The sequence below is a fragment of the Engystomops pustulosus genome, chromosome 9 (genome assembly GCF_040894005.1).
Source record: "Engystomops pustulosus chromosome 9, aEngPut4.maternal, whole genome shotgun sequence".
Classification (NCBI taxonomy): domain Eukaryota; kingdom Metazoa; phylum Chordata; class Amphibia; order Anura; family Leptodactylidae; genus Engystomops; species Engystomops pustulosus.
The window spans coordinates 64321376-64340743 of record NC_092419.1 but is presented as its reverse complement, the minus strand read 5'-3'; the positions used below and the strand labels follow the sequence as shown (position 1 = coordinate 64340743).

Below are 19368 nucleotides of genomic sequence, written 5' to 3'. Positions count from 1 at the left end.
GTCAACGGTACTTGGAATTCCCAGCCAGTCTCCCATGCTGGTACTTGCCAAGCCTTAAGCTGCATTGCTGCTGCGATCTGACGAGAGCAGGCACATTCAGCTTAGAATGGCCGTTGACAGCAGCTGTTCAATTTGAACCTTCTTTTACTATCTCATAGAGAAAATAACTCAATTTTAAGGTTCAAAAAGGTCAACGGATCTTGGGATTCCTACCCAGTCTCCCATGCTGGTACTTGCCAAGCCTTAAGCTGCATTGCTGCTGCGATCTGACGAGAGCAGGCACATTCAGCTTAGAATGGCCGTTGACAGCAGCTGTTCAATTTGAACCTTCTTTTACTATCTCATAGAGAAACTAAAACAATTTTCAGGTTCAAAAAGGTCAACGGAACTTGGGATTCCCAGCCAGTCTCCCATGCTGGTACTTGCCAAGCCTTAAGCTGCATTGCTGCTGCGATCTGACGAGAGCAGGCACATTCAGCTTAGAATGGCAGTTGACTGCAGCTGTTCAATTTGAACCTTCTTCTACTATCTCATAGAGAAACTAACACAATTTTCAGGTTCAAAAAGGTCACCAGAACTTGGGATTCCCAGCCAGTTTCCCTTGCTGGTACTTGCCAAGCCTTAAGCTGAATCGCTGCTGCAATCTGACAAGAGCCCGCACATTCAGCTTAGAATGGCAGTTGACAGCAGCTGTTCAATTTGAACCTTCTTTTGCTATCTCATAGAGAATTTAACACATTTTCAGGTTCAAAAAGGTCAACAGAACTTGGAATTCCCAGCCAGTCTCCCATGCTGGTACTTGCCAAGCCTTACGCTGCATTGCTGCTGTGATCTGACGAGAGCAGGCACATTCAGCTTAGAATGGCCGTTGACAGCAGCTGTTCAATTTGAACCTTCTTTTACTATCTCATAGAGAAAATAACACATTTTCAGGTTCAAAAAGGTCAACGGAACTTGGAATTCCCAGCCAGTCTCCCATGCTGGTACTTGCCAAGCCTTAAGCTGCATTGCTGCTGCGATCTGACGAGAGCAGGCACATTCAGCTTAGAATGGCCGTTGACAGCAGCTGTTCAATTTGAACCTTCTTTTACTATCTCATAGAGAAACTAACACAATTTTCAGGTTAAAAAAGGTTAACAGAACTTGGGATTCCCAGCCAGTCTCCCATGCTGGTACTTGCCAAGCCTTCAGCTGCATTGCTGCTGCGATCTGACGAGAGCAGGCACATTCAGCTTAGAATGGCCGTTGACAGCAGCTGTTCAATTTGAACCTTCTTTTGCTATCTCATAGAGAAACTAACACAATTTTCAGGTTCAAAAAGGTCAACGGAACACAGGATTCCCAGCCAGACTCCCATGCTGGTACTTGCCAAGCCTTAAGCTGCATTGCTGCTGCGATCTGACAAGAGCACGCACATTCAGCTTAGAATTGCCGTTGACAGCAGCTGTTCAATTTGAACCTTCTTTTACTATCTCATAGAGAAACTAACACAATTTTCAGGTTCAAAAAGGTCAACAGAACTTGGGATTCCCAGCCAGTCTCCCATGCTGGTACTTGCCAAACCTTAAGCTGCATCACTGCTGCGATCTGAAAAGAGCACACACATTCAGCTTAGAATGGCCGTTTATAGCAGTTCAATTTGAACCTTCTTCTACTATCTCATAGAGAAACTAACACAATTTTCAGGTTCAAAAAGGTCACCAGAACTTGGGATTCCCAGCCAGTCTCCCATGCTGGTACTTGCCAAGCCTTAAGCTGCATCGCTGCTGCGATCTGACAAGAGCACGAACATTCAGCTTAGAATGGCCGTTGACAGCAGCTTTTCAATTTGAACCTTCTTTTACTATCTCATAGAGAAACTAACACAATTTTCTGGTTCAAAAACGTCAACAGAACTTGGGATTCCCAGCCAGTCTCCCATGCTGGTACTTGCCAAGCCTTAAGCTGCACCGCTGCTGCGATCTGACAAGAGCACGCACATTCAGCTTAGAATGGCCGTTGACAGCAGCTGTTCAATTTGAACCTTCTTTTACTATCTCATAGAGAAACTAACACAATTTTCAGGTTCAAAAAGGTCAACAGAACTTGGGATTCCCAGCCAGTCTCCCATGCTGGTACTTGCCAAGCCTTAAGCTGCATCGCTGCTGCGATCTGACGAGAGCAGGCACATTCAGCTTAGAATGGCCATTGACAGCAGCTGTTCAATTTGAACCTTCTTTTACTATCTCATAGAGAAACTAACACAAATTTCAGGTTCAAAAAGGTCAACAGAACTTGGGATTCCCAGCCAGTCTCCCATGCTGGTACTTGCCAAGCCTTAAGCTTCATCGCTGCTGCGATCTGACAAGAGCACACACATTCAGCTTAGCATGGCCGCTGACAGCAGCTGTTCAATTTGAACCTTCTTCTACTATCTCATAGAGAAACTAACACAATTTTCAGGTTCAAAAAAGTCACCAGAACTTGGGATTCCCAGCCAGTCTCCCATGCTGGTACTTGCCAAGCCTTAAGCTGCATTGCTGCTGCGATCTGACGAGAGCAGGCACATTCAGCTTAGAATGGCCGTTGACAGCAGCTGTTCAATTTGAACCTTCTTTTGCTATCTCATAGAGAAACTAACACAATTTTCAGGTTAAAAAAGGTCAACGGAACTTGGGATTCCCAGCCAGTCTCCCATGCTGGTACTTGCCAAGCCTTAATCTGCATTGCTGCTGCGATCTGACGAGAGGAGGCACATTCAGCTTAGAATGGCCGTTGACAGCAGCTTTTCAATTTGAACCTTCTTTTACTATCTCATACAGAAACTAACACAATTTTCAGGTTCAAAAAGGTCAACGGAACTTGGGATTCCCAGCCAGTCTCCCATGCTGGTACTTGCCAAGCCTTAAGCTGCATTGCTGCTGCGATCTGACGAGAGCAGGCACATTCAGTTTAGAATGGCCATTGACAGCAGCTGTTCAATTTGAACCTTCTTTTACTATCTCATAGAGAAACTAACACAATTTTCAGGTTCAAAAAGGTCAACGGAACTTGGGATTCCCAGCCAGTCTCCCATGCTGGTACTTGCCAAGCCTTAAGCTGCATTGCTGCTGCGATCTGACAAGAGCAGGCACATTCAGCTTAGAATGGCCGTTGACAGCAGCATTTCAAATTGAACCTTCTTTTACTATCTCATAGAGAAACTAAAACAATTTTCAAGTTCAAAAAGGTCAACAGAACTTGGGATTCCCAGCCAGTCTCCCATGCTGGAACTTGCCAAGCCTTAAGCTGCATCGCTGCTGCGATCTGACAAGAGCACACACATTCAGCTTAGAATGGCCGTTGACAGCAGCTGTTCAATTTGAACCTTCTTTTACTATCTCATAGAGAAACTAACACAATTTTCAGGTTCAAAAAGGTCAACAGAACTTGGGATTCCCAGCCAGTCTCCCATGCTGGTACTTGCCAAGCCTTAAGCTGCATTGCTGCTGCGATCTGACGAGAGCAGGCACATTCAGCTTAGAATGGCCGTTGACAGCAGCTGTTCAATTTGAACCTTCTTTTGCTATCTCATAGAGAAACTAACACAATTTTCAGGTTCAAAAAGGTCACCAGAATTTGGGATTCCAAGCCAGTCTCCCATGCTGGTACTTGCCAAGCCTTAAGCTGCATCGCTGCTGCGATCTGACAAGAGCACGCACATTCAGCTTAGAATGGCCGTTGACAGCAGCTGTTCAATTTGAACCTTCTTTTACTATCTCATAGAGAAACTAACACAATTTTCAGGTTCAAAAAGGTCAACGGAACTTGGGATTCCCAGCCAGTCTCCCATGCTGGTACTTGCCAAGCCTTAAGCTGCATTGCTGCTGCGATCTGACGAGAGCAGGCACATTCAGCTTAGAATGGCCGTTGACAGCAGCTGTTCAATTTGAACCTTCTTTTACTATCTCATAGAGAAACTAACACATTTTCTGGTTCAAAAAGGTCAACGGAACTTGGAATTCCCAGCCAGTCTCCCATGCTGGTACTTGCCAAGCCTTAAGTTGCATTGCTGCTGCGATCTGACGAGAGCAGGCAAATTCAGCTTAGAATGGCCGTTGACAGCAGCTGTTCAATTTGAACCTTCTTTTACTATCTCATAGAGAAACTAACACATTTTCAGGTTCAAAAAGGTCAACAGAACTTGGGATTCCCAGCCAGTCTCCCATGCTGGTACTTGCCAAGCCTTAAGCTGCATTGCTGCTGCAATCTGACGAGAGCAGGCACATTCAGCTTAGAATTGCCGTTGACAGCAGCTGTTCAATTTGAACCTTCTTTTACTATCTCATAGAGAAACTAACACAATTTTCAGGTTCAAAAAGGTCAACGGAACTTGGAATTCCCAGCCAGTCTCCCATGCTGGTACTTGCCAAGCCTTAAGTTGCATTGCTGCTGCGATCTGACGAGAGCAGGCAAATTCAGCTTAGAATGGCCATTGACAGCAGCTGTTCAATTTGAACCTTCTTTTACTATCTCATAGAGAAACTAACACATTTTCAGGTTCAAAAAGGTCAACAGAACTTGGGATTCCCAGCCAGTCTCCCATGCTGGTACTTGCCAAGCCTTAAGCTGCATTGCTGCTGCGATCTGACGAGAGCAGGCACATTCAGCTTAGAATTGCCGTTGACAGCAGCTGTTCAATTTGAACCTTCTTTTACTATCTCATAGAGAAACTAACACAATTTTCAGGTTCAAAAAGGTCAACAGAACTTGGGATTCCCAGCCAGTCTCCCATGCTGGTACTTGCCAAGCCTGAAGCTGCATTGCTGCTGCGATCTGACGAGAGCAGGCACATTCAGCTTAGAATGGCCGTTGACAGCAGCTGTTCAATTTGAACCTTCTTTTGCTATCTCATAGAGAAACTAACACAATTTTCAGGTTCAAAAAGGTCACCAGAACTTGGGATTCCAAGCCAGTCTCCCATGCTGGTACTTGGCAAGCCTTAAGCTGCATCGCTGCTGCGATCTGACAAGAGCAGGCACATTCAGCTTAGAATGGCCGTTGAAAGCAGCTGTTCAATTTGAACCTTCTTTTACTATCTCATAGAGAAACTAACACAATTTTCAGGTTCAAAAAGGTCAACGAAACTTTGGATTCCAAGCCAGTCTCCCATGCTGGTACTTGCCAAGCCTTAAGCTGCATTGCTGCTGCGATCTGACGAGAGCAGGCACATTCAGCTTAGAATGGCCGTTGACAGCAGCTGTTCAATTTGAACGTTCTTTTACTATCTCATAGAGAAACTAACACATTTTCAGGTTCAAAAAGGTCAACGGAACTTGGAATTCCCAGCCAGTCTCCCATGCTGGTACTTGCCAAGCCTTAAGCTGCATTGCTGCTGCGATCTGACGAGAGCAGGCACATTCAGCTTAGAATGGCCGTTGACAGCAGCTGTTCAATTTGAACCTTCTTTTACTATCTCATAGAGAAACTAACACATTTTCAGGTTCAAAAAGGTCAACAGAACTTGGGATTCCCAGCCAGTCTCCCATGCTGGTACTTGCCAAGCCTTAAGCTGCATTGCTGCTGCGATCTGACAAGAGCAGGCACATTCAGCTTAGAATGGCCGTTGACAGCAGCTGTTCAATTTGAACCTTCTTTTACTATCTCATAGAGAAAATAACTCAATTTTAAGGTTCAAAAAGGTCAACGGATCTTGGGATTCCTACCCAGTCTCCCATGCTGGTACTTGCCAAGCCTTAAGCTGCATTGCTGCTGCGATCTGACGAGAGCAGGCACATTCAGCTTAGAATGGCCGTTGACAGCAGCTGTTCAATTTGAACCTTCTTTTACTATCTCATAGAGAAACTAACACATTTTCAGGTTCAAAAAGGTCAACAGAACTTGGGATTCCCAGCCAGTCTCCCATGCTGGTACTTGCCAAGCCTTAAGCTGCATTGCTGCTGCGATCTGACAAGAGCAGGCACATTCAGCTTAGAATGGCCGTTGACAGCAGCTGTTCAATTTGAACCTTCTTTTACTATCTCATAGAGAAAATAACTCAATTTTAAGGTTCAAAAAGGTCAACGGATCTTGGGATTCCTACCCAGTCTCCCATGCTGGTACTTGCCAAGCCTTAAGCTGCATTGCTGCTGCGATTTGACGAGAGCAGGCACATTCAGCTTAGAATGGCCGTTGACAGCAGCTGTTCAATTTGAACCTTCTTTTACTATCTCATAGAGAAACTAAAACAATTTTCAGGTTCAAAAAGGTCAACGGAACTTGGGATTCCCAGCCAGTCTCCCATGCTGGTACTTGCCAAGCCTTAAGCTGCATTGCTGCTGCGATCTGACGAGAGCAGGCACATTCAGCTTAGAATGGCAGTTGACTGCAGCTGTTCAATTTGAACCTTCTTCTACTATCTCATAGAGAAACTAACACAATTTTCAGGTTCAAAAAGGTCACCAGAACTTGGGATTCCCAGCCAGTTTCCCTTGCTGGTACTTGCCAAGCCTTAAGCTGAATCGCTGCTGCAATCTGACAAGAGCACACACATTCAGCTTAGAATGGCAGTTGACAGCAGCTGTTCAATTTGAACCTTCTTTTGCTATCTCATAGAGAAATTAACACATTTTCAGGTTCAAAAAGGTCAACAGAACTTGGAATTCCCAGCCAGTCTCCCATGCTGGTACTTGCCAAGCCTTACGCTGCATTGCTGCTGTGATCTGACGAGAGCAGGCACATTCAGCTTAGAATGGCCGTTGACAGCAGCTGTTTAATTTGAACCTTCTTTTACTATCTCATAGAGAAAATAACACATTTTCAGGTTCAAAAAGGTCAACGGAACTTGGAATTCCCAGCCAGTCTCCCATGCTGGTACTTGCCAAGCCTTAAGCTGCATTGCTGCTGCGATCTGACGAGAGCAGGCACATTCAGCTTAGAATGGCCGTTGACAGCAGCTGTTCAATTTGAACCTTCTTTTACTATCTCATAGAGAAACTAACACAATTTTCAGGTTCAAAAAGGTCAACAGAACTTGGGATTCCCAGCCAGTCTCCCATGCTGGTACTTGCCAAACCTTAAGCTGCATCACTGCTGCGATCTGAAAAGAGCACACACATTCAGCTTAGAATGGCCGTTGACAGCAGTTCAATTTGAACCTTCTTCTACTATCTCATAGAGAAACTAACACAATTTTCAGGTTCAAAAAGGTCACCAGAACTTGGGATTCCCAGCCAGTCTCCCATGCTGGTACTTGCCAAGCCTTAAGCTGCATCGCTGCTGCGATCTGACAAGAGCACGCACATTCAGCTTAGAATGGCCGTTGACAGCAGCTTTTCAATTTGAACCTTCTTTTACTATCTCATAGAGAAACTAACACAATTTTCTGGTTCAAAAACGTCAACAGAAATTGGGATTCCCAGCCAGTCTCCCATGCTGGTACTTGCCAAGCCTTAAGCTGCACCGCTGCTGCGATCTGACAAGAGCACGCACATTCAGCTTAGAATGGCCGTTGACAGCAGCTGTTCAATTTGAACCTTCTTTTACTATCTCATAGAGAAACTAACACAATTTTCAGGTTCAAAAAGGTCAACAGAACTTGGGATTCCCAGCCAGTCTCCCATGCTGGTACTTGCCAAGCCTTAAGCTGCATCGCTGCTGCGATCTGACGAGAGCAGGCACATTCAGCTTAGAATGGCCATTGACAGCAGCTGTTCAATTTGAACCTTCTTTTACTATCTCATAGAGAAACTAACACATTTTCAGGTTCAAAAAGGTCAACAGAACTTGGGATTCCCAGCCAGTCTCCCATGCTGGTACTTGCCAAGCCTTAAGCTGCATTGCTGCTGCAATCTGACGAGAGCAGGCACATTCAGCTTAGAATTGCCGTTGACAGCAGCTGTTCAATTTGAACCTTCTTTTACTATCTCATAGAGAAACTAACACAATTTTCAGGTTCAAAAAGGTCAACGGAACTTGGAATTCCCAGCCAGTCTCCCATGCTGGTACTTGCCAAGCCTTAAGTTGCATTGCTGCTGCGATCTGACGAGAGCAGGCAAATTCAGCTTAGAATGGCCATTGACAGCAGCTGTTCAATTTGAACCTTCTTTTACTATCTCATAGAGAAACTAACACATTTTCAGGTTCAAAAAGGTCAACAGAACTTGGGATTCCCAGCCAGTCTCCCATGCTGGTACTTGCCAAGCCTTAAGCTGCATTGCTGCTGCAATCTGACGAGAGCAGGCACATTCAGCTTAGAATTGCCGTTGACAGCAGCTGTTCAATTTGAACCTTCTTTTACTATCTCATAGAGTAACTAACACAATTTTCAGGTTCAAAAAGGTCAACAGAACTTGGGATTCCCAGCCAGTCTCCCATGCTGGTACTTGCCAAGCCTTAAGCTGCATTGCTGCTGCGATCTGACGAGAGCAGGCACATTCAGCTTAGAATTGCCGTTGACAGCAGCTGTTCAATTTGAACCTTCTTTTACTATCTCATAGAGAAACTAACACAATTTTCAGGTTCAAAAAGGTCAACAGAACTTGGGATTCCCAGCCAGTCTCCCATGCTGGTACTTGCCAAGCCTTAAGCTGCATTGCTGCTGCGATCTGACGAGAGCAGGCACATTCAGCTTAGAATGGCCGTTGACAGCAGCTGTTCAATTTGAACCTTCTTTTGCTATCTCATAGAGAAACTAACACAATTTTCAGGTTCAAAAAGGTCACCAGAACTTGGGATTCCAAGCCAGTCTCCCATGCTGGTACTTGGCAAGCCTTAAGCTGCATCGCTGCTGCGATCTGACAAGAGCAGGCACATTCAGCTTAGAATGGCCGTTGAAAGCAGCTGTTCAATTTGAACCTTCTTTTACTATCTCATAGAGAAACTAACACAATTTTCAGGTTCAAAAAGGTCAACGAAACTTGGGATTCCAAGCCAGTCTCCCATGCTGGTACTTGCCAAGCCTTAAGCTGCATTGCTGCTGCGATCTGACGAGAGCAGGCACATTCAGCTTAGAATGGCCGTTGACAGCAGCTGTTCAATTTGAACGTTCTTTTACTATCTCATAGAGAAACTAACACATTTTCAGGTTCAAAAAGGTCAACGGAACTTGGAATTCCCAGCCAGTCTCCCATGCTGGTACTTGCCAAGCCTTAAGCTGCATTGCTGCTGCGATCTGACGAGAGCAGGCACATTCAGCTTAGAATGGCCGTTGACAGCAGCTGTTCAATTTGAACCTTCTTTTACTATCTCATAGAGAAACTAACACATTTTCAGGTTCAAAAAGGTCAACAGAACTTGGGATTCCCAGCCAGTCTCCCATGCTGGTACTTGCCAAGCCTTAAGCTGCATTGCTGCTGCGATCTGACAAGAGCAGGCACATTCAGCTTAGAATGGCCGTTGACAGCAGCTGTTCAATTTGAACCTTCTTTTACTATCTCATAGAGAAAATAACTCAATTTTAAGGTTCAAAAAGGTCAAAGGATCTTGGGATTCCTACCCAGTCTCCCATGCTGGTACTTGCCAAGCCTTAAGCTGCATTGCTGCTGCGATCTGACGAGAGCAGGCACATTCAGCTTAGAATGGCCGTTGACAGCAGCTGTTCAATTTGAACCTTCTTTTACTATCTCATAGAGAAACTAACACATTTTCAGGTTCAAAAAGGTCAACGGAACTTGGGATTCCCAGCCAGTCTCCCATGCTGGTACTTGCCAAGCCTTAAGCTGCATTGCTGCTGCGATCTGACAAGAGCAGGCACATTCAGCTTAGAATGGCCGTTGACAGCAGCTGTTCAATTTGAACCTTCTTTTACTATCTCATAGAGAAAATAACTCAATTTTAAGGTTCAAAAAGGTCAACGGATCTTGGGATTCCTACCCAGTCTCCCATGCTGGTACTTGCCAAGCCTTAAGCTGCATTGCTGCTGCGATCTGACGAGAGCAGGCACATTCAGCTTAGAATGGCCGTTGACAGCAGCTGTTCAATTTGAACCTTCTTTTACTATCTCATAGAGAAACTAAAACAATTTTCAGGTTCAAAAAGGTCTACGGAACTTGGGATTCCCAGCCAGTCTCCCATGCTGGTACTTGCCAAGCCTTAAGCTGCATTGCTGCTGCGATCTGACGAGAGCAGGCACATTCAGCTTAGAATGGCCGTTGACAGCAGCTGTTCAATTTGAACGTTCTTTTACTATCTCATAGAGAAACTAACACAATTTTCAGGTTCAAAAAGGTCACCAGAACTTGGGATTCCCAGCCAGTTTCCCTTGCTGGTACTTGCCAAGCCTTAAGCTGAATCGCTGCTGCAATCTGACAAGAGCACACACATTCAGCTTAGAATGGCAGTTGACAGCAGCTGTTCAATTTGAACCTTCTTTTGCTATCTCATAGAGAAATTAACACATTTTCAGGTTCAAAAAGGTCAACAGAACTTGGAATTCCCAGCCAGTCTCCCATGCTGGTACTTGCCAAGCCTTACGCTGCATTGCTGCTGTGATCTGACGAGAGCAGGCACATTCAGCTTAGAATGGCCGTTGACAGCAGCTGTTTAATTTGAACCTTCTTTTACTATCTCATAGAGAAAATAACACATTTTCAGGTTCAAAAAGGTCAACGGAACTTGGAATTCCCAGCCAGTCTCCCATGCTGGTACTTGCCAAGCCTTAAGCTGCATTGCTGCTGCGATCTGACGAGAGCAGGCACATTCAGCTTAGAATGGCCGTTGACAGCAGCTGTTCAATTTGAACCTTCTTTTACTATCTCATAGAGAAACTAACACAATTTTCAGGTTCAAAAAGGTCAACAGAACTTGGGATTCCCAGCCAGTCTCCCATGCTGGTACTTGCCAAACCTTAAGCTGCATCACTGCTGCGATCTGAAAAGAGCACACACATTCAGCTTAGAATGGCCGTTGACAGCAGTTCAATTTGAACCTTCTTCTACTATCTCATAGAGAAACTAACACAATTTTCAGGTTCAAAAAGGTCACCAGAACTTGGGATTCCCAGCCAGTCTCCCATGCTGGTACTTGCCAAGCCTTAAGCTGCATCGCTGCTGCGATCTGACAAGAGCACGCACATTCAGCTTAGAATGGCCGTTGACAGCAGCTTTTCAATTTGAACCTTCTTTTACTATCTCATAGAGAAACTAACACAATTTTCTGGTTCAAAAACGTCAACAGAACTTGGGATTCCCAGCCAGTCTCCCATGCTTGTACTTGCCAAGCCTTAAGCTGCACCGCTGCTGCGATCTGACAAGAGCACGCACATTCAGCTTAGAATGGCCGTTGACAGCAGCTGTTCAATTTGAACCTTCTTTTACTATCTCATAGAGAAACTAACACAATTTTCAGGTTCAAAAAGGTCAACAGAACTTGGGATTCCCAGCCAGTCTCCCATGCTGGTACTTGCCAAGCCTTAAGCTGCATCGCTGCTGCGATCTGACGAGAGCAGGCACATTCAGCTTAGAATGGCCATTGACAGCAGCTGTTCAATTTGAACCTTCTTTTACTATCTCATAGAGAAACTAACACAAATTTCAGGTTCAAAAAGGTCAACAGAACTTGGGATTCCCAGCCAGTCTCCCATGCTGGTACTTGCCAAGCCTTAAGCTTCATCGCTGCTGCGATCTGACAAGAGCACACACATTCAGCTTAGCATGGCCGCTGACAGCAGCTGTTCAATTTGAACCTTCTTCTACTATCTCATAGAGAAACTAACACAATTTTCAGGTTCAAAAAAGTCACCAGAACTTGGGATTCCCAGCCAGTCTCCCATGCTGGTACTTGCCAAGCCTTAAGCTGCATTGCTGCTGCGATCTGACGAGAGCAGGCACATTCAGCTTAGAATGGCCGTTGACAGCAGCTGTTCAATTTGAACCTTCTTTTGCTATCTCATAGAGAAACTAACACAATTTTCAGGTTAAAAAAGGTCAACGGAACTTGGGATTCCCAGCCAGTCTCCCATGCTGGTACTTGCCAAGCCTTAATCTGCATTGCTGCTGCGATCTGACGAGAGGAGGCACATTCAGCTTAGAATGGCCGTTGACAGCAGCTTTTCAATTTGAACCTTCTTTTACTATCTCATACAGAAACTAACACAATTTTCAGGTTCAAAAAGGTCAACGGAACTTGGGATTCCCAGCCAGTCTCCCATGCTGGTACTTGCCAAGCCTTAAGCTGCATTGCTGCTGCGATCTGACGAGAGCAGGCACATTCAGCTTAGAATGGCCATTGACAGCAGCTGTTCAATTTGAACCTTCTTTTACTATCTCATAGAGAAACTAACACAATTTTCAGGTTCAAAAAGGTCAACGGAACTTGGGATTCCCAGCCAGTCTCCCATGCTGGTACTTGCCAAGCCTTAAGCTGCATTGCTGCTGCGATTTGACAAGAGCAGGCACATTCAGCTTAGAACGGCCGTTGACAGCAGCATTTCAAATTGAACCTTCTTTTACTATCTCATAGAGAAACTAAAACAATTTTCAAGTTCAAAAAGGTCAACAGAACTTGGGATTCCCAGCCAGTCTCCCATGCTGGAACTTGCCAAGCCTTAAGCTGCATCGCTGCTGCGATCTGACAAGAGCACACACATTCAGCTTAGAATGGCCGTTGACAGCAGCTGTTCAATTTGAACCTTCTTTTGCTATCTCATAGAGAAACTAACACAATTTTCAGGTTCAAAAAGGTCACCAGAATTTGGGATTCCAAGCCAGTCTCCCATGCTGGTACTTGCCAAGCCTTAAGCTGCATCGCTGCTGCGATCTGACAAGAGCACGCACATTCAGCTTAGAATGGCCGTTGACAGCAGCTGTTCAATTTGAACCTTCTTTTACTATCTCATAGAGAAACTAACACATTTTCAGGTTCAAAAAGGTCAACAGAACTTGGGATTCCCAGCCAGTCTCCCATGCTGGTACTTGCCAAGCCTTAAGCTGCATTGCTGCTGCGATCTGACGAGAGCAGGCACATTCAGCTTAGAATGGCCGTAGACAGCAGCTGTTCAATTTGAACCTTCTTTTACTATCTCATAGAGAAACTAACACATTTTCAGGTTCAAAAAGGTCAACGGAACTTGGGATTCCCAGCCAGTCTCCCATGCTGGTACTTGCCAAGCCTTAAGCTGCATCACTGCTGCGATCTGACAAGAGCACGCACATTCAGCTTAGAATTGCCGTTGACAGCAGCTTTTCAATTTGAACCTTCTTTTACTATCTCATACAGAAACTAACACAATTTTCAGGTTCAAAAAGGTCAACGGAACTTGGGATTCCCAGCCAGTCTCCCATGCTGGTACTTGCCAAGCCTTAAGCTGCATTGCTGCTGCGATCTGACGAGAGCAGGCACATTCAGCTTAGAATGGCCATTGACAGCAGCTGTTCAATTTGAACCTTCTTTTACTATCTCATAGAGAAACTAACACAATTTTCAGGTTCAAAAATGTCAACAGAACTTGGGATTCCAAGCCAGTCTCCCATGCTGGTACTTGCCAAGCCTTAAGCTGCATCGCTGCTGCGATCTGACAAGAGCACGCACATTCAGCTTAGAATGGCCGTTGACAGCAGCTGTTCAATTTGAACCTTCTTTTACTATCTCATAGAGAAACTAACACAATTTTCAGGTTCAAAAAGGTCAACGGAACTTGGGATTCCCAGCCAGTCTCCCATGCTGGTACTTGCCAAGCCTTAAGCTGCATTGCTGCTGCGATCTGACAAGAGCAGGCACATTCAGCTTAGAATGGCCGTTGACAGCAGCATTTCAAATTGAACCTTCTTTTACTATCTCATAGAGAAACTAAAACAATTTTCAAGTTCAAAAAGGTCAACAGAACTTGGGATTCCCAGCCAGTCTCCCATGCTGGAACTTGCCAAGCCTTAAGCTGCATCGCTGCTGCGATCTGACAAGAGCACGCACATTCAGCTTAGAATGGCCGTTGACAGCAGCTGTTCAATTTGAACCTTCTTTTACTATCTCATAGAGAAACTAACACAATTTTCAGGTTCAAAAAGGTCAACAGAACTTGGGATTCCCAGCCAGTCTCCCATGCTGGTACTTGCCAAGCCTTAAGCTGCATTGCTGCTGTGATCTGACGAGAGCAGGCACATTCAGCTTAGAATGGCCATCAACAGCAGTTGTTCAATTTGAACCTTCTTCTACTATCTCATATAGAAACTAACACAATTTTCAGGTTCAAAAAGGTCACCAGAACTTGGGATTCCAAGCCAGTCTCCCATGCTGGTACTTGCCAAGCCTTAAGTTGCATTGCTGCTGCGATCTGACGAGAGCAGGCAAATTCAGCTTAGAATGGCCGTTGACAGCAGCTGTTCAATTTGAACCTTCTTTTACTATCTCATAGAGAAACTAACACATTTTCAGGTTCAAAAAGGTCAACAGAACTTGGGATTCCCAGCCAGTCTCCCATGCTGGTACTTGCCAAGCCTTAAGCTGCATTGCTGCTGCAATCTGACGAGAGCAGGCACATTCAGCTTAGAATTGCCGTTGACAGCAGCCGTTCAATTTGAACCTTCTTTTACTATCTCATAGAGAAACTAACACAATTTTCAGGTTCAAAAATGTCAACGGAACTTGGAATTCCCAGCCAGTCTCCCATGCTGGTACTTGCCAAGCCTTAAGTTGCATTGCTGCTGCGATCTGACGAGAGCAGGCAAATTCAGCTTAGAATGGCCATTGACAGCAGCTGTTCAATTTGAACCTTCTTTTACTATCTCATAGAGAAACTAACACATTTTCAGGTTCAAAAAGGTCAACAGAACTTGGGATTCCCAGCCAGTCTCCCATGCTGGTACTTGCCAAGCCTTAAGCTGCATTGCTGCTGCAATCTGACGAGAGCAGGCACATTCAGCTTAGAATTGCCGTTGACAGCAGCTGTTCAATTTGAACCTTCTTTTACTATCTCATAGAGAAACTAACACAATTTTCAGGTTCAAAAAGGTCAACAGAACTTGGGATTCCCAGCCAGTCTCCCATGCTGGTACTTGCCAAGCCTTAAGCTGCATTGCTGCTGCGATCTGACGAGAGCAGGCACATTCAGCTTAGAATGGCCGTTGACAGCAGCTGTTCAATTTGAACCTTCTTTTGCTATCTCATAGAGAAACTAACACAATTTTCAGGTTCAAAAAGGTCAACGGAACTTGGGATTCCCAGCCAGTCTCCCATGCTGGTACTTGCCAAGCCTTAAGCTGCATTGCTGCTGCGATCTGACGAGAGCAGGCACATTCAGCTTAGAATGGCCGTTGACAGCAGCTGTTCAATTTGAACCTTCTTTTACTATCTCATAGAGAAACTAACACAATTTTCAGGTTCAAAAAGGTCAACGGAACTTGGGATTCCCAGCCAGTCTCCCATGCTGGTACTTGCCAAGCCTTAAGCTGCATTGCTGCTGCGATCTGACGAGAGCAGGCACATTCAGCTTAGAATAGCCGTCGACAGCAGCTGTTCAATTTGAACCTTCTTTTACTATCTCATAGAGAAACTAACACATTTTCAGGTTCAAAAAGGTCAACGGAACTTGGAATTCCCAGCCAGTCTCCCATGCTGGTACTTGCCAAGCCTTACGCTGCATTGCTGCTGCGATCTGACGAGAGCAGGCACATTCAGCTTAGAATGGCCGTTGACAGCAGCTGTTCAATTTGAACCTTCTTTTGCTATCTCATAGAGAAACTAACACAATTTTCAGGTTCAAAAATGTCAACGGAACTTGGGATTCCCAGCCAGTCTCCCATGCTGGTACTTGCCAAGCCTTAAGCTGCATTGCTGCTGTGATCTGACGAGAGCAGGCACATTCAGCTTAGAATGGCCGTTGACAGCAGCTGTTCAATTTGAACCTTCTTTTACTATCTCATAGAGAAACTAACACATTTTCAGGTTCAAAAAGGTCAACGGAACTTGGAATTCCCAGCCAGTCTCCCATGCTGGTACTTGCCAAGCCTTAAGCTGCATTGCTGCTGCGATCTGACGAGAGCAGGCACATTCAGCTTAGAATGGCCGTTGACAGCAGCTGTTCAATTTGAACCTTCTTTTACTATCTCATAGAGAAACTAACACAATTTTCAGGTTAAAAAAGGTTAACAGAACTTGGGATTCCCAGCCAGTCTCCCATGCTGGTACTTGCCAAGCCTTAAGCTGCATCGCTGCTGCGATCTGACGAGAGCAGGCACATTAAGCTTAGAATGGCCGTTGACAGCAGCTGTTCAATTTGAACCTTCTTTTGCTATCTCATAGAGAAACTAACACAATTTTCAGGTTCAAAAAGGTCACCAGAACTTGGGATTCCAAGCCAGTCTCCCATGCTGGTACTTGGCAAGCCTTAAGCTGCATCGCTGCTGCGATCTGACAAGAGCAGGCACATTCAGCTTAGAATGGCCGTTGAAAGCAGCTGTTCAATTTGAACCTTCTTCTACTATCTCATAGAGAAACTAACACAATTTTCAGGTTCAAAAAGGTCAACGAAACTTGGGATTCCAAGCCAGTCTCCCATGCTGGTACTTGCCAAGCCTTAAGCTGCATTGCTGCTGCGATCTGACGAGAGCAGGCACATTCAGCTTAGAATGGCCGTTGACAGCAGCTGTTCAATTTGAACGTTCTTTTACTATCTCATAGAGAAACTAACACATTTTCAGGTTCAAAAAGGTCAACGGAACTTGGAATTCCCAGCCAGTCTCCCATGCTGGTACTTGCCAAGCCTTAAGCTGCATTGCTGCTGCGATCTGACGAGAGCAGGCACATTCAGCTTAGAATGGCCGTTGACAGCAGCTGTTCAATTTGAACCTTCTTTTACTATCTCATAGAGAAACTAACACATTTTCAGGTTCAAAAAGGTCAACAGAACTTGGGATTCCCAGCCAGTCTCCCATGCTGGTACTTGCCAAGCCTTAAGCTGCATTGCTGCTGCGATCTGACAAGAGCAGGCACATTCAGCTTAGAATGGCCGTTGACAGCAGCTGTTCAATTTGAACCTTCTTTTACTATCTCATAGAGAAAATAACTCAATTTTAAGGTTCAAAAAGGTCAACGGATCTTGGGATTCCTACCCAGTCTCCCATGCTGGTACTTGCCAAGCCTTAAGCTGCATTGCTGCTGCGATCTGACGAGAGCAGGCACATTCAGCTTAGAATGGCCGTTGACAGCAGCTGTTCAATTTGAACCTTCTTTTACTATCTCATAGAGAAACTAACACATTTTCAGGTTCAAAAAGGTCAACGGAACTTGGGATTCCCAGCCAGTCTCCCATGCTGGTACTTGCCAAGCCTTAAGCTGCATTGCTGCTGCGATCTGACAAGAGCAGGCACATTCAGCTTAGAATGGCCGTTGACAGCAGCTGTTCAATTTGAACCTTCTTTTACTATCTCATAGAGAAAATAACTCAATTTTAAGGTTCAAAAAGGTCAACGGATCTTGGGATTCCTACCCAGTCTCCCATGCTGGTACTTGCCAAGCCTTAAGCTGCATTGCTGCTGCGATCTGACGAGAGCAGGCACATTCAGCTTAGAATGGCCGTTGACAGCAGCTGTTCAATTTGAACCTTCTTTTACTATCTCATAGAGAAACTAAAACAATTTTCAGGTTCAAAAAGGTCAACGGAACTTGGGATTCCCAGCCAGTCTCCCATGCTGGTACTTGCCAAGCCTTAAGCTGCATTGCTGCTGCGATCTGACGAGAGCAGGCACATTCAGCTTAGAATGGCAGTTGACTGCAGATGTTCAATTTGAACCTTCTTCTACTATCTCATAGAGAAACTAACACAATTTTCAGGTTCAAAAAGGTCAACAGAACTTGGGATTCCCAGCCAGTTTCCCTTGCTGGTACTTGCCAAGCCTTAAGCTGAATCGCTGCTGCAATCTGACAAGAGCACGCACATTCAGCTTAGAATGGCAGTTGACAGCAGCTGTTCAATTTGAACCTTCTTTTGCTATCTCATAGAGAAATTAACACATTTTCAGGTTCAAAAAGGTCAACAGAACTTGGAATTCCCAGCCAGTCTCCCATGCTGGTACTTGCCAAGCCTTACGCTGCATTGCTGCTGTGATCTGACGAGAGCAGGCACATTCAGCTTAGAATGGCCGTTGACAGGAGCTGTTCAATTTGAACCTTCTTTTACTATCTCATAGAGAAAATAACACATTTTCAGGTTCAAAAAGGTCAACGGAACTTGGAATTCCCAGCCAGTCTCCCATGCTGGTACTTGCCAAGCCTTAAGCTGCATTGCTGCTGCGATCTGACGAGAGCAGGCACATTCAGCTTAGAATGGCCGTTGACAGCAGCTGTTCAATTTGAACCTTCTTTTACTATCTCATAGAGAAACTAACACAATTTTCAGGTTAAAAAAGGTTAACAGAACTTGGGATTCCCAGCCAGTCTCCCATGCTGGTACTTGCCAAGCCTTAAGCTGCATTGCTGCTGCGATCTGACGAGAGCAGGCACATTCAGCTTAGAATGGCCGTTGACAGCAGCTGTTCAATTTGAACCTTCTTTTGCTATCTCATAGAGAAACTAACACAATTTTCAGGTTCAAAAAGGTCAACGGAACACAGGATTCCCAGCCAGTCTCCCATGCTGGTACTTGCCAAGCCTTAAGCTGCATTGCTGCTGCGATCTGACAAGAGCACGCACATTCAGCTTAGAATTGCCGTTGACAGCAGCTGTTCAATTTGAACCTTCTTTTACTATCTCATAGAGAAACTAACACAATTTTCAGGTTCAAAAAGGTCAACAGAACTTGGGATTCCCAGCCAGTCTCCCATGCTGGTACTTGCCAAACCTTAAGCTGCATCACTGCTGCGATCTGAAAAGAGCACACACATTCAGCTTAGAATGGCCGTTGACAGCAGCTTTTCAATTTGAACCTTCTTTTACTATCTCATAGAGAAACTAACACAATTTTCTGGTTCAAAAACGTCAACAGAACTTGGGATTCCCAGCCAGTCTCCCATGCTGGTACTTGCCAAGCCTTAAGCTGCACCGCTGCTGCGATCTGACAAGAGCACGCACATTCAGCTTAGAATGGCCGTTGACAGCAGCTGTTCAATTTGAACCTTCTTTTACTATCTCATAGAGAAACTAACACAATTTTCAGGTTCAAAAAGGTCAACAGAACTTGGGATTCCCAGCCAGTCTCCCATGCTGGTACTTGCCAAGCCTTAAGCTGCATCGCTGCTGCGATCTGACGAGAGCAGGCACATTCAGCTTAGAATGGCCATTGACAGCAGCTGTTCAATTTGAACCTTCTTTTACTATCTCATAGAGAAACTAACACAAATTTCAGGTTCAAAAAGGTCAACAGAACTTGGGATTCCCAGCCAGTCTCCCATGCTGGTACTTGCCAAGCCTTAAGCTGCATCGCTGCTGCGATCTGACAAGAGCACACACATTCAGCTTAGCATGGCCGTTGACAGCAGCTGT

General features: G+C 45.1%; 9 pseudogenes; all 9 read right to left on the bottom strand.

Moving 5' to 3' along the window:
• On the bottom strand, nt 1–118 carry LOC140096735 (5S ribosomal RNA; annotated as a pseudogene).
• Nucleotides 119–16032: 15914 nt separating this feature from the next.
• On the bottom strand, nt 16033–16151 carry LOC140093781 (5S ribosomal RNA; annotated as a pseudogene).
• A 635-nt stretch (nt 16152–16786) lies between these two features.
• LOC140091044 (5S ribosomal RNA) lies at nt 16787–16905 on the bottom strand (annotated as a pseudogene).
• Nucleotides 16906–17163: 258 nt separating this feature from the next.
• Nucleotides 17164–17282, bottom strand: LOC140088970 (5S ribosomal RNA; annotated as a pseudogene).
• A 259-nt stretch (nt 17283–17541) lies between these two features.
• Nucleotides 17542–17660, bottom strand: LOC140092166 (5S ribosomal RNA; annotated as a pseudogene).
• A 258-nt stretch (nt 17661–17918) lies between these two features.
• On the bottom strand, nt 17919–18037 carry LOC140097676 (5S ribosomal RNA; annotated as a pseudogene).
• A 69-nt stretch (nt 18038–18106) lies between these two features.
• On the bottom strand, nt 18107–18225 carry LOC140083537 (5S ribosomal RNA; annotated as a pseudogene).
• A 70-nt stretch (nt 18226–18295) lies between these two features.
• On the bottom strand, nt 18296–18414 carry LOC140089401 (5S ribosomal RNA; annotated as a pseudogene).
• A 637-nt stretch (nt 18415–19051) lies between these two features.
• Nucleotides 19052–19170, bottom strand: LOC140083254 (5S ribosomal RNA; annotated as a pseudogene).
• Between the last annotated feature and the right edge of the window lie 198 nt (nt 19171–19368).